The sequence below is a fragment of the Lycium barbarum genome, chromosome 6, assembly GCF_019175385.1.
Source record: "Lycium barbarum isolate Lr01 chromosome 6, ASM1917538v2, whole genome shotgun sequence".
In the NCBI taxonomy this organism is placed as follows: Eukaryota; Viridiplantae; Streptophyta; class Magnoliopsida; order Solanales; family Solanaceae; genus Lycium; species Lycium barbarum.
The window spans coordinates 10,406,532-10,422,645 of record NC_083342.1 but is presented as its reverse complement, the minus strand read 5'-3'; the positions used below and the strand labels follow the sequence as shown (position 1 = coordinate 10,422,645).

At 35.2% G+C, this 16,114-nt stretch overlaps 1 long non-coding RNA gene across 1 annotated transcript; it reads left to right on the top strand.

Moving 5' to 3' along the window:
- The first annotated feature begins 2,060 nt into the window (after positions 1 to 2,060).
- LOC132599545 (uncharacterized) lies at positions 2,061 to 5,982 on the top strand. Its single transcript, XR_009566870.1, has 2 exons — positions 2,061 to 2,296; positions 5,533 to 5,982. It is a non-coding gene; the product is annotated as an uncharacterized LOC132599545 (long non-coding RNA).
- Positions 5,983 to 16,114: the final 10,132 nt, after the last annotated feature.

Genomic DNA, 16,114 nt, shown 5'->3' with positions numbered 1-16,114 from the left:
TTTAGACATATCTAATTTAAAAACAACATTGCAACTGTCAGAGTTAGGTCTAATACCATGGATAATCTCTTGTGTTAAAATAATATTCTCGGTGATTTGTCTACCTTTAACGAAACCAGATTGATTCTCAGAAATGATCTTCGGCAAAATATTGTTAATCTTTAAAGCAAGAATTTTAGACAGTATTTTGTTTGAAAAATTACTAAGACTGATAGGTCTAAGCTTAGAAAAACAATCAGGTGAGGTGACCTTAGGAATCAATGTTAAACAAGAATGGGTATAGTACTTAGTAAGGTCAGACCCATGAAAGAAGGAGAGAACAAAGGAAATTACCTCTCTCTTGATGATGTCCCAGCAGTATTGGAAAAAAAACCATTAAATCCGTCAGGCCCTGCATAACTGTTAGGGTCCATAGAATCTATTGCCGTCTTTATCTCTTCTGCTGTGGGATATTTTGCTAAAAGGGCGTTGTCCTCAGTACTGATCAGATTGTCAAAACCTCTGATAAAGTTCAAATTCCTATCCCTTGGTTTTTCACTGAATAAGTTGCTGAAATGATCGATGGCAGCTTTGGAAATATTTAAACTCCCTTCGACCCATTGACCATTCTGATCTTTAATTTTATAGATTTGAGCTCTTCTTCTCCTAGCCTTGATAGTACTGTGGAAGTACTTCGTATTTGAATCCCCTTCTTCTGCCCATTTGATTCTAGCTTTTTGTCTTAAAATAGACTCTTCCATTTTCAACCACTTGATGTATTCAACTTTAGCTTTATTAAGCAACATTCTATCAGTATTAGAATCGGAATTTAAGTAAGCAGTTTCTGCGTCTGAAACTTCCTTCTCAAATTTCTTGACATTTTCAAAAACATCCCCAATACTATTTCTAGACCACTTACTAAGTTCCTTAGCCAAAGTTTTCAGCTTTTGTTGTAATCTCCACATAGGATTGCCATATACTTCTGTATCCCAGACTTTTTTAACCAAAGGAAGAAACTCTTTTTGATCAGTCCAAAAATTAAGAAATTTGAAGTATTTGATTACCTGTTGGTTGTCATCGGAGCAATTGACGAGGAGTAGGTTGTGATCAGAACCTGTTTTGGATAAATGCTCCACATTGATATTTGGGAATTTAGCGTTATTCTTGTAAGTTGAATAAACAAATTTGTTACTCGTCTAATAATATTACATCTATTTATATGCTACTAATTTAGGGAGAGGAAAAGGATGATAGGAACATTTTTTTTTGGCATAGCAGTCTCATTGTAAACAAATTTTATTCATTTTCTATAACAAGGTATCCTTTTTCATAACTACTTTGATTTGCTACATTTGAGCTGAGGATCTTTTGAAAATAGGTATGTTTGAAAGGCAATTTCATCTTCCATTTTGGTTTCTCCCGATGTGAATTGCACATTACAATTTGAGTTTGATTTTGGATTAGACGTTTGGCCATTGATTTTGAAGATGTGATGTTTTTAGCGTAGTATAGACATGCAATCGCCATTTCGACACGTCTCATTTGTTCCTGTTCCACTTTCTACTTCGACATGTCCCAATTACTGAAACTAAATTAGTTCTAGCGTCTCGAATAATAACTAGTAAGGTACAAGATATTTCAATGATTTTGAATAGCAAACTATAGGTATTAGGTATTTTCCACCCGTATGATTTAAATTTCTCTTATTAGCTACTTAATTTCAGTAGACTTAGTTCTTGAGTTTCATGTCGATTAACTTCTTCCAGCTCGCGCGATTAATTTTTTTTTTTGTCTCTGTCTTACTTTGTTTTACACTAGTGTAAAGAGTAGAATGGATCTATATTCGTGTTGTCTTTCATGTTATTCATCACCTTTTGAACGGTAACAATGACTAAAGAATTTTTGTCAAAGTCATACTTTACGTACACATGTTTAAATTAAAAATAAAATTAAAAAATAATATACATACCGACCTCATGAGGTCGGTATAATTAGTCAAATAAAATAAAATATGTACAGATCCTTCATCGATCTTTCCCCTTTCTCTCTCTTTTCCTCTCACCTTCTCTCTCCCCCCTCTCTCTAACCCTAATAACGACGCTGCCAGTCACGGCCATCACCTGCCAGGGACGGTCGTCATCGTCTGCCATTGTCGTCGCCGTCCACGACCTTTTCCCTTTCTCTCTCTTTTGATCTCACATTTTCTCTCCCCCTCTCTCTAACCCTAATAACGCCGCCTGCTTGTCACCGTCGTCACTTACCAGTCACCGTCGCCACCGTATGCCGTTGCCGTCGCCGGACTATCTGACAATTTGAGGTACGCTTTCTTTGTTTTCTTCTTCAAAATTGCAGGTCAGATTTTGAACGACTATTCTTCTTCCTTGTTTCTTGGTTCTTTTGGTTACCCAGATCCTTATTCTTGTCTTGTTGGATAAAATTGAGTTGTTGCGAGATACCATATAAATTATTTGTAATCGACTACAAGGGTAGTTATTATAGTGGAAAGTGATTAAAATATTACATTGTCTTTTAGGTATATTTGGTTAATCTTATTTCGCGATTCTCTGCTTTTCTTGGGGTATCTATATTTTTGTTCTTTATTTTTACATTTCTATATGCAGAAGAGCTAGTAGGGAGATGAAGTAGATTTTGTTGAGAATCAACCATTATAGTATGATATGATTAGATATCAAGTGGGTTACTACTTTTGTTGTTCTGTTATTTTTTTACTTAGGTCTTTTGGCTTTATGAGATTATGTAGTTAAGTATATTTTTTTTGCGTCTTTAGCAACTTTTTTCCTAATTTAATTGGTGATTATCAGGTTGGGTTTGCTCAAGTTTGTTGTTGATTTGCTATAGTTGTTGGTGCAATGTATATCAAGGGTTTTTTGTCTGAGTTATTGTTTGAATGGGGATGAGTATTTTGCATTTGATTGAATGTATGTTCATTTGGTTTTACAGAATGTGTCATTGTACAAAGATGTCTGTTGTGGAAGTGCACTAAGATGCTTTTAATGTTCCAACATTGTAAAATTTTGGTGTTACTCTTGAGAATTGACTTAATATATAGTATCAGTGGCGTATGAATGTACATGTTGGTAATTTGTTTCTTTCATCGATGAACAAAATTTAGAAGTTGAATGACTAGAAGATAGTCCTAGCGATATCATGTTCCCATCTATGTAGTATTACTTGGGGTACAAAATATTGCCAATTTCTAACCATCCTATCATTTTCTCTGAAGTATATACTTTAAGTATGCATTATGGAGGAAGTAGAATAGGTAAAGAGTCTGGACAAACCTCAGTTCATATCTTAGCTACTTTTAGAATGACTATACAATTAGATATGAGCTCACCTAATATCCCCATTGAAGCAGGAGAAGGATCCAAGGCAACAACACATGGAGCTGATATAAGACTATCCTTGTTTAACTCCAACAAAATCTAATATTGTTCTATAAGTTTACTTCTTTTGATCTGCCTCTTAGTCATATTCTTCTTAACCATAGGACATTCTGGGTTTCAAATGTTCTTATTCATTAAGATCCATAACCCCCCTTTCAATCCAACAGTAGAGCTTCAAAAAGGATTTGGACAAGATCAAATTGGCATACTTTAAACTACACAATGCTATCCAAATTCCAAAGCCACCATATAGCTATAATCCCAAAATACAGTGCCTAATGTATATACTAGTTAATACGGAATACCCAACAGAAAACTATAATTAGAATAAGGTTAATTTCAGTGATCCATATTTCATTCATTCAATCACTAAATCCATTTACACGTACTCAAAATTAATTACTTGATAGAAAGCTTACAGACCTGTAAAATATATTCGTCATATTCATGTGCGACAGTCCTCTCGAGTTGTTCCATATATAACTTTCTCATATGTTTCAAGACATGATCTCTTTGATCATTCATGTCATCTCTGTCCAAATTTTCCTAAATTATTTCACAGATATCATTAAACATGAAACTCAAAGTTTTCAGATAACTCAAAAAATAAAATTTAACCAATGATAATATAATTGCCCTGGTTCTCTTCTACAAAAGCAGAGACAACTGCATAGAAGAGGACAAAAAAAGGAAAGAGTACCCCAATATTTCAAAAATTTAACAAAGGATGTGCCCTAGAGTACCAGAGAATACTTCAAAGTACCAACATACTTGAGCTGAAAAGTTGTCCTGGTTTTCAATTAAACTAAAAGATGACTCATTTGTTCTGTATAATTGTTTGTTATACAGAGGAAACACCTCTATTTGCTCTCTTTCCAATTGGTCTTGAACAATAAAGAAGTTAATTGTATGAGTTAAAGTGATGAAAACGAAATATCCAAGAACCCACAGTATCTTCACATAAATTCATGTTGCACCAACATATTACTTACGCGTATAGAGAAGTCTTAGAACGGTTTGATCTTTTATAAGTTTGATTTTTTCATATTAAAAAAATCAAACCATTCTAAGATTTTTCAATACGCTTAAGTAATATGTTGGTGCCACATGCATTTATGTGAAGATACTGTGTGTTTCTTGGTTTGATCTCTAAGACACATATTACAGAATGGCTAATGGAACTTTCTGAAAGAGAAGAAGTGGTTCGCTCTTTTTTTTTTTTTTTTGGTATAATTGTGCCAACACATTACTTGCACTACTAGTTTTGATCTTTTCCTAGCTTGAAGTTTTTTTTTACTTGGGTTCTAGTTTAGAATATGGTATACTGGATAGATTTGAATATGAGGTTCTTTAAGCAGCTCAAACTTAGTAAGATAGGTACTTAAAAAAAACCAACCAGAGAACTGAAAGGTCCTCACATTTCAATTCTGCCTAATATAATCTCAAAGCATTAACGATAGACAGATAACCATTAGAAGCAGTAAGAGTATAATTATCAATCAGCTTCCTTCGTAGTCAATAGCAAAATAACTATTCCTCAATCCCAAACAAGTTAGGATCGATTATATGAATCCTCAATGACAATATTTCGTCCATAGTCAATATTTAGCTTAAAGTTGTAACCTTAAATATCAGCTTACAACAATGCATAAATTATTTATTTGAAGCATTTTGAGCTCCCTCATCAGTGAGTTTTCTTCCTAGTACAATTTACACTAATTAATATCTCAAAACTTCATCTAATTAGTGATTCATCTAAGTGACCCTAATTATATTCGATTAACTAACTTTAAGAAAGCATTGTGCTACTAGATTAAGATTAAATTAGTTCAAGAATAATCTCTAATGCCTACTGATAAGCATTGTTATTGATGAAGTTTTGAGCTCTGAACAAATAATTGTTTTAGGTTCTCTTTCTTAAATGCAATAGGTTTTCAAGAGAGTCCATTCTAATTTTCAGTTCATTATTTTTTCATACATAATTCATGTTTCACTATCTACCCAAACAGAATAACCTAGTTAGATAGTTAATCTTGTTATAAACATTCGAGACAAGATATTTAAACTAAAGTTTTTCAGAATTTGATAGTTTTTTCTATTGAATTCAAAATTTAAGTTGGTTGCTAATTTTACCTTTCTATTTCAGAATCAATATCAACATTCAAAGGCGGAGTTTCTTCGTACTCAGCCACCCAACACACAGCTGACAGAAGAACAAATAGAGGAAGGGTGGCTTGAGAGTGTTGTGGATGTTTACGAGGGGTGAAGTAGTCTAATGTTGTAGACTAACTTAGTGTAGACTAGTTTAATGTTTTGTGGATGTTTACAAATGTTGAAGTATTTTAATGTTGTTTTGATGTTTGCGAGGGGTGAAGTAGTCTAATGTTGTAGACTAACTTAATGTAGACTAGTTTAATGTTTTGAGGATGTTTACAAATGTTGAAGTAGTTTAATGTTGTTTTGATGTTTGCGAAGGTTGAAGTAGCTTAAGTCTCTTGTGAATGTTTGATTGATGTTTTTATTCAACTTTGAAGTAGTTTCAAATTGAATTTGATGTATTGGTGGTTGTAGTATATGTGTTGTAATAGTAGTTTAATGTTTTATGTTTTTATAGTAGTTTGGTGTATTGTTGGCAGCTATTTGAGCTGGTTTTAGTTGAAAGTAAAATTATTTTCATCTTGACAGGGGAGCAGCTGGAAAAATAGCTAGGTGTGCTGCCATTTTTCTTGCAGGGTACCGACCTCATGAGGTCGGTTTTCTGCAAAATTTTCCAGGAAATTGCAAATTACCGACCTCATGAGGTCGGTTTTCTACAAAATATTTCCAGAAATTGCAAATTACCGATCTCATGAGGTCGGTTTTCTGCAAAATTTTCCAGGGAATTGCAAATTACCGACCTCATGAGGTCGGTTTTTTTGCAAATATTTTCCAGAAATTGCAAATTACTGACCACATGAGGTCGGGTTTCTGCAAATATTTTGTAGAAACTGAGAAATACTGATCTCACGACGACTGAAATCTAAAACATTATATTATATATTCATATAACTTACCGACCTCAGGAGGTCGGTAAACTAATATCATTGTATTATTAATATAATTTACCGACATAATGAGGTCGGTATTTCATATAATTAATATCCGACTAAAACAATTTTGGCGACCTCATGAGGTCGTTAATATTTCCGACCCACTTTGAGGTCGGAAATGGCCCTTTTTTCAGGTCGGAAAATACAGTTTTTTTAGTAGTGTCAAGTTATTAAGTAATTCTTATTCCTGAACGAGGCTATGGATGAACTAAAAATACATTTATTACCTCTTGTTATTTCATTTTCAAAGTTGCAAACAAATCTACTTATTAAATTTCGTTGAGAGAAAGTATCGATATCCAAAAATTCTAGTATCATATTATACTAAAAGTGGAAAACTCCCACCTTTAAAGTCAGTTTACCATTTTGCCTTTGTAGTAAATCAAAATTTTGATTAAAATTTCTAATTAAATAGTCATATTTTATTTAGGTAAACGTAGAATTAGAAGTCCTTCACTTTAATTCCTTTATTATGTCCTTGTCAAGTACCTTCTTTATTACTACTAATTACTTCAAACGTTATTCACAACCTCAGTTTTTCTATTTTGTGCTCTTAATTTGAAGGTGGAATTTAAAAAGACAATATTTGACGTCTAATAGTGAAAGAATCTGTTCATTAGCCTGAACAAATGAAGTTATGGTATTTATAAAGGCGTAATGCAAAGCCATTATCATCTTGCAGAGAATTGCCAAATACGGTCACCATGTCACCAACCACAGAAAGTGCTTATTGAAATTTTCATGCCAATGGTTGGCCAGTTTTTTCACAAATCAAAGCAAGTAATCATAGCTTTTCCCACTTTTGTCGGTAAATTGGTATAGGTTTCCTTTACTTGGGATGGGATTTATTTTTTGGTAATGCTTGTTGTGGCTTGAAACTAGTGGTGTGCCTGTGGCCTACATCAGGGCAATTAAGGGCATGTACGAGGGTGTCAAGACTCGGGTTAGGACAGTCGGAGGTGATTCAGACCACTTTCCGGTCGTGATGGGGTTGCACCAGGGATCAGTCCTTAGCCCGTTTCTATTTGCCTTAGTGATGGATGAATTAACGCAAAATACTCAAGAGGAGGTGTCGTGGTGTATGTTGTTTGCAGACGATATAGTTTTGATTGACGAGACGCCTAGTGGAGTTAACGATAGGCTGGAAGTTTGGAGAACAACCTTAGAATCTAAAGGTTTCTGGTTAAGAAGGACTACGACGGAATACATGGAGTGCAAGTTCAGTGACGTGACGCACAAGATAAATGTTGAAGTGAAGATTGAGGCACAAGCTATACCTAAAAGAGGAAGCTTCAAAATCTTGGGTCAGTAATACAAGGGGACGAGGAGATTGACAATGCTGTCGCAAGCCTTATTAGAGCAGGGTGAATGAAATGGAGGCTCGCCTCCGGGGTGCTTTTAGATAAGAAGGTGTCGCCTAGGCTGAAAGGTAGGTTCTACAGAGTGGTGGTTAGACCAGCATAAGTGTATAGGGCAGAATGTTGGCCTATCAAGAACGGTCACGTTCAAAAGATGACGGTAGCGGAGATGAGGATGCTCAGATGGATGTGTGGTCATACTAGGAGAGATCTGATTAGAAATTAAGTTATACGAAATAAGTTCGAAGTGGCCTGCGTAGCGGACAAGATGAGGGAAACAAGACTGAGATGGTTCGGGCATGTGAAGAGGAGGAGTGAGGATGCACCAGTTAGGAGGTGTGAGAGATTGGCGGTCGCAGAAGTTAGGAGAGTTAGAGGTAGGCCGAAGAAGAACTGGGGGAGGTGATTAGACAGGACATGACACAGCTTCAGCTGACTGAGGACATGACCTTAGATAGGAAGATTTAGAGACCGAAAATTAGGATAGGAGGTTAGTAGGTAGTTGCGTTTTATCTCGTTGTGCGAGAGGTGGCGGGCTAGCCTTTCCATCTCCTTTTCTCCTTTTCTTAGTAGTGATATCTAGGTATCGCGTAGAGTATTATCCTTATGTGTGTATTACTATGTGTTGCTCCATTTATTTTCTGTCTTGATATTTTGCTGCCCGCATTGACTATGTTTCTTTTTTAGCTGAGGGTCTATCGGCTCTCTACCCCAAAAAGGTTGAGGTAAGGTCTACGTACATCCTACCCTCACAGGACCTCACTTTGTAGGATTACACTGGGTTGTTGTTGTTGTTGTTTGCTTGTTGTGGCTTGAAACTAATTAAGTTCAAGAATATATGCAGATACTTCTGCTTATTTGTTCCTCATTTTATGTTTGTGAAGTGGGGTATTAATTTTCTGGTGAGTCTTTTTCTTATTCTGAAATTCTCTCTTCAATTGATTTTATATATTTTGAGACATACCATAATTTAAGTATGTGATTTTCTTAAAGTTAAAGTGTATGGGCGATTGAATAAAAAATTGAAATGTGTGGATTCTCACATTATGTCTACATCTTCCACAAGACTCAGAAGAATTTTTATGTTGTGCCATATAATAAAAATGTGTGCTCCGTCTGCACATCAACTGCATAACATTATTATTGTATATATTTGATTAGGATATATATACTAAGCAGAGTAGAGTTTTATCACTGTTAGTAAATTGACTGGCAGTACTTCTTTCATATTTTGTAGATTGATGAGTTTATATAGTCTATTATCATGATCTAGTATTCATAAATGATACAACGCTGCATTTAAACAATTTCTTGTCTCTTCAGATAATGCGTCTTTCTATATCCAAGAATTTTAGTATATTCATAAATTGTAGGATTGATTGGTTTTTTGTTAGTATAATCATTAAGTATTCCAAATTCAGCTATCTAATTTATTTAAAATCATATTATATCATTAGTAGGGGTAAGATCTATGTACATCCTATTCTCCTAATACCTCACTCGTGGAGGTAGAGAGGTTAGTTTCGAAAGACCCTCGGCTCAAATGTAGCAAATCAAAGTAGTTATGAAAAAGGATACCCTGTTATAGAAAATGAGTAAAATTTGTTTACAATGATAGTGTTGTGCCAAAAAATGTTCCAATGATCCTTTTCCTCCCTAAATTAGTAGCATATAAATAGATGACATATTTTTAGAAGAGTAACAACTTTATTTATTCAACTTACAAGAATAACTACTCACAAGTCACAAATGGGATAAAAAATTGCCCAGACAATATTTATTTCAACTTCTTAAGGTTGTTGCTGCGTGCATTTGGTCATGTTTATCTAGCATTGGTTGTTCTATAGTTCCGTTTGAATTCATGCTCTTGAGGGATAAATATAAGAAAGTGAAATTTAATGCTATTTTCCTTTATAACAAAAATTTAAAAAAGAAAAAAAAAAAGAGAGAGAGAGAGAGGATGATATAGTTACTAGCTTGGTGTGCAGATTCTGTAAATGTCAACTTCCCTTTAGAAAAAGAAAAATAATAATCATCAAATGTGCATATGTAAAGAAAGTAAGAAATCTGATATCAAATTCTGATTAAAAGTTCAGGTTCTTGAATTTATGGGCCCAACATCAAAAGAGAAAAAAAGAAGTCAAAGAAGCAAATAACAGGAACGGAAAAAAAGTTGCACTTCGGGTTTACAAAATCTAAAACAGGTCAGAATTGAGTTGGTCTTTGAATCACTATCCAAGATTAGCCTTTAACCATAATTAATACATTTAACTGCTTACCTTACTCGTATCCAGTATACAAAAATTGTCACCTTTTTATTGTGTGTTATTCTCCTTTATATTTCGATGGGCATATCTTCAGTTCTTCACCAAATCATCTCTTCTCAATTCTCCAGATATCCTTCACGAAAAATGCAGTAGCCACAAAGCATACAAAGTAAAATAACTAGCAAAACAAAAGTCTTAAGGTAGGATGTTGGTCGAGGAAAATACTCTCTTATCTCGGGTTCGAATGGCAAGTCTATCATTTGCAACGAATCAAGCAACAACATGCAGGGAGTTTAGAGTCAGAATCAACAACTCCCTGCACGTTGTTGCTAGATTTGTTGCAGATGACAGCAGAGACGGATCCAGGATTTGGAGGTTACGGGTGCCACTATTTTATATAGGTAATACCTACCACTAACCACAAAAGATCGAGTAGGAAAGATTGGTCGGTTAAGTTAATTTTGAGTTAATTCAATTAGGTATTTTATCCGTAAATAAGTTCGGTTTAGTTCAATTTTTTTCACACTTGATTTAAAAATTGAAATTTTAGTTTAGAAGAAAATGACAAAAACAATAACAAATACTCTTGAACAAGCGTACCCAATTAGATAATTTGTTAAATATGTAGCATAATTTTTTTACATATGTCACGACCTAATTTCACTAAGTCGTGCGGGCACCTACCTTTCCCACCTCGGTAGGCGAACCCTTATCCCAACATTCATAATTTATAGAAAAAGCGGAAGAATATCAATAAGTGCAGAAGAAATTACAAATCCAACCCTAATATCTGGTCTGGTCATACAAAGAGCATCTACCTATACTACAAGTCTCAATAATAATACATAAGTCTCAAATCATGTCTCAGAATGGAAGTAAGACATAACTAGTAAGAAGAGTCCTCGGGCAGCGAACGTCGTCATGCTCACCCCAAATAGACTCGACATCAAACTCGGAAATCAGCCACGAGGAGATGAAGCGAAACCTGGCAAGTGCTCTGCATCCATAAAAGAATGCAACAAGTGTAGGTCAGTACAAACAACACGTACTGGTAGATAACATAGGCCGACTAAGATTAGCTAATATATATAAAGACAATAAATTAAGATAAACGGGTAAATAAAAAATGTAGACAATAAAGTAATAAACAGGTAAATCAACAAGGGTCAATATCCATAATACCATTCATCACTAAACAAGTATCCATGATAAGAATCACAGCCTATGTTATAGCATCTAAACCCAATTGTTCCAAGTCTTAGTATATCAACTCTGAATCCATCCATCACAATACATATCACGCATCAATCCCAATTGTACCAAGTCTCAGTATATCCAATCTGAATCCGTATATCACAACCATATCACAGAAAGTCAAAGGTACAATGCAATGCAATAATGTATGAAGTATGGAATGCAATGTAGATGCACCACACACATGTACTTCGATGATGGAACATCACATCTCAACAGGACAACCCATGGGGGACTCGCGAAGTGTATGTACCAATCCTCACGATTCCAGAATAAACCTCGGACATCGCTACCAGCACCCATACCTCGATTCTAGGATAACCATCGGACATCATTCCCCACGTCACTCTCATCCAACTGAGCCCAGCTCATAATAGTGCTTCCTCGTATATCATCAATGTATCAACAATGTATCATAACAGATAAGAATGTGTGCAATGCATGAGTTCAATATCAATGATAATATATCACAACAATCGTGCCACTCATGGACACCCAACAATATAAGCGATAAGTAAAGTCTCAACTCCTATCCCAGATAGTATCGATAAAAGGCTACACAATGAACCACAATGGAATCACAATCCTCATCCCAATCATCAACAAGTATGGTGCTAAAATATCAACACCAAGATCTATCACTAGTCATCAATATCCAATATCTCAACGTGGAACCAAGCCAACAAATAATAGGACAAGATAAGTAAACAACGGAACGGGGTGGCTAGCCCCCAATCATACAACAAAGCCTAACCTAAGGCAATATCCATCCCAACTTAATACCCGAAGGATTACATGCATTCTCCGACAATATCATCTAAATATACGCATTGCTAATCGAAGTCTCACCATATGGTAAACCGTAATCTACTTGGAATGCCGAACAGCAAACTTGAACCTTCAAACATATGCCATCCCCTTTCATCGCGCCTCAAAAATAGTGAGAGTTTAGCCATATTCCAAACGTGGAATTAGAAACAGAAGGAGAATACTCAAATAGCCAACTTCTAACGAATCCCTGAACCTTAACCCATGGAATGGTAGCCAATTTCTAACGAATCCCTGAACCTTAACCTATGGAATGGAGTTTATGACCTAACAAGGTGAAATTAGGAATCTCTAAGCCTCATTATGTAATTAGTATTCTAGGTGACTAATTCCCAGCAACAATTAGCCAAATAGGCTCATAGATTATACAAATTCAGATTCTAGAAGAAATCCTCAATTTGGGTATAAAACCCTAACTCCCAATTCATAAATTAGACACTAATAGTGAAGGAAACATGTTACAATAGTTATTAGTCATCAATTTTATGCTAAATGAAGCTAACCCAATCATTAATTCAAGGTTTTATAGTCAAGAAACCATTTAGGAAAGAACCCATTAAAACTTCCTTTAATCTTCAACCCATTAATGAACTAGCATGATTTATGGGTTTCCTATGATGTTTAACGATTACAGAATGAATAACAAGGTTGGAGGAACTGACCACAATGCCTTGCCTTTTCAGAAACCCTAGGAATCCTCTCTAATGGCTTTTAAACAAAATAGGAAATGTTTGGAGACTTAAGGGTTTTTCTCACTTAAATTAATTCAGCTACTGCCCGTCGACCGCTTCGGCGGCCTCGCTTTAGCGCTCAGGATACCGCTTTTGCGGTCTCTCAGAAAATGCCTAGACCGCTTTATCGGCTAGTCCACCGCTTCTGTGGTGCCGCTGCAGCAGTCCTGGTGCCGCAGAAGCGGACACCAGAAACCAGCAAAATTACACAAGTTTCATGAAATTAACTCGGAATCCAGACTATCACTCGAGACCATCTGCTTACCAACCAGATATGCTATCATACATAAAAAAGTGCTACAAATGCACTCGTGGTCTCGGAATTCCCATCGGATGTCTCGTTGACCGAGTCAACCTCCGATACCTCAAAACTAACTTGCCCACCCATGTCACAAAATGCCCCGAGTGCATTGGGAACCGAACTGAAAATACACACAAGTTCTAAACGACCATCCGAACCTCTTAGAATCGATGGATTCCCGAAAAAGATCCGTTTACCCAAGGGTAAACTTTGAGTCAACTCTTTTTTGCTTAAGCCCAAATTTCCACAAAATCGGCCAAATCATATCCAAAGACCTCGGGAAGCTTGTCAACGGTCTCCTCGGGTCAAATGTGAGCTAACAAAGCCCGGAAAGGGTCAAAAGCATCGAAAAAGCAATAACGATCAAACGGATCGTTACAACATATTTTTTTTTTACTACATTAATTTACCTTCAATATTTTTGAGTTAGTTTTTTCCGTCTCAGTTAGGCAATTGTGTGCATAACAAAAGATTCAAATGTTTTTTTTGGTTTCCCACCCAGTGTCTGGTACCCGCATTGGAGTCTGACTATATCTAGATTCGCGCCGCGTAGGGCCTCATGCGCTCCCTACCAAGGACTTTTCCATACCCAACACTCGAACATTCAAATGCTAAATATATAAAAATCAACCAAAATATCTAGTAAACTAACCTTTTTTATCCTTTAAAAGTCAATAAAATACTGCTCAAATTATATTCCAATATAGATCAAATGGCGCCATCAAAAAGAGAAAATTATATATTAAATATACAAAATCAATTCAAATTACTTGTCAAATAATTTTTTTTTATGAAGTATGCTTTAATTATAGATACAAAATAATGGATATTGTAACTTAATTGGAAAAAAGAAAGATGCAAGGAGGAGGAGGATGAGCACAGGGTTATATCAATGCCTGTTCCGAGATTCGAACTCAGGCACATTAGATATATAAAAACCTTAAACGGGCCGCATGAACCATTGGCACCAGAGCCTGTTTATTTACTGTGAGTGTCATTTAATATATGTATATGTGTTCCACAGATATTTGCATACATACTCGGAACTTTGGCGAAGTGTGCGGTTTGCTTGTCACTCCTACCTCGTAAGGTAGATCCACATCTGGATGACAGACCTCCATTCGAACCTGAGATAATAAAGTATTTTCTTCGACCAACATCCTACCTTATGATTTTTGTTTTGCTAGTTATTTTACTCTGTATGCTTTGTTTTGTTCGATTTGTAGATTAGTTTCCGACATATTAGAGAGTGATAGGATTCTTTACCAATTCTGAATAATAAATTGTTTCCCTTAAGCACAAAAACTCTGATTATGACCAAAATTTCCGTCACACATCTTTTTCGGTCGGTGGATCTATACAGGCTCAATGGACAGTTTTGTCATTAATTAATATGACTTCTACATTTCTTTTGCAGGTCTGAAGATTGCATCTAGACTAATACTCCGATGTAAACGAAGAAAAACCAGTGCAACAATTGAGTACTACATTGATTGTTATGTAATCAAAAGTTATACTGATCTATGGATCCACACTTTTTTATGCTAAACTACGTTTTATACCGCGAAGTTGTAAGGTTTTAACCTTTTTTTGTTACGTAAGGTCAAAAACATTTAAACATGGTACGGAATCTTTTATCTTAGGTTGTAACAAAATCCATACATCCCCTCTTAATGTTTTTCCTCTCTTAATTTGTACATTCAAATTATTAAAACAAAAAAGATAGCTTTATAACTTTATGTAGTATTACTTGGGGTACAAAATATTGCCAATTTCTAACCATCCTATCATTTTCTCTGAAGTATATACTTTAAGTATGCATTATGGAGGAAGTAGAATAGGTAAAGAGTCTGGACAAACCTCAGTGCATATCTTAGCTACTTTTAGAATGACTATATAATTAGATATGAGCTCACCTAATATCCCCATTGAAGCAGTAGAAGGATCCAAGGCAACAACACATGGAGCTGATATAAGACTATCCTTATTTAACTCCAACAAAATCTAATATTGTTCTATAAGTTTACTTCTTTTGATCTGCCTCTTAGTCGTATTCTTCTTAACCATAGGACATTCTGGGTTTCAAATGTTCTTATTCATTAAGATCCATAACCCCCCTTTCAATCCAACAGTAGAGCTTCAAAAAGGATTTGGACAAGATCAAATTGGCATACTTTAAACTACACAATGCTATCCAAATTCCAAAGCCACCATATAGCTATAATCCCAAAATACAGTGCCTAATGTATATACTAGTTAATACGGAATACCCAACAGAAAACTATAATTAGAATAAGGTTAATTTCAGTGATCCATATTTCATTCATTCAATCACTAAATCCATTTACACGTACTCAAAATTAATTACTTGATAGAAAGCTTACAGACCTGTAAAATATATTCGTCATATTCATGTGCGACGGTCCTCTCGAGTTGTTCCATATATAACTTTCTCATATGTTTCAAGACATGATCTCTTTGATCATTCATGTCATCTCTGTCCAAATTTTCCTAAAATTATTTCACAGATATCATTAAACATGAAACTCAAAGTTTTCAGATAACTCAAAAAATAAAATTTAACCAATGATAATATAATTGCCCTGGTTCTCTTCTACAAAAGCAGAGACAACTGCATAGAAGAGGACAAAAAAAGGAAAGAGTACCCAATATTTCAAAAATTTAACAAAGGATGTGCCCTAGAGTACCAGAGAATACTTCAAAGTACCAACATACTTGAGCGGAAAAGTTGTCCTGGTTTTCAATTAAACTAAAAGATGACTCATTTGTTCTGTATAATTGTTTGTTATACAGAGGAAACACCTCTATTTGCTCTCTTTCCAATTGGTCTTGAACAATAAAGAAGTTAATTGTATGAGTTAAAGTGATGAAAACGAAAT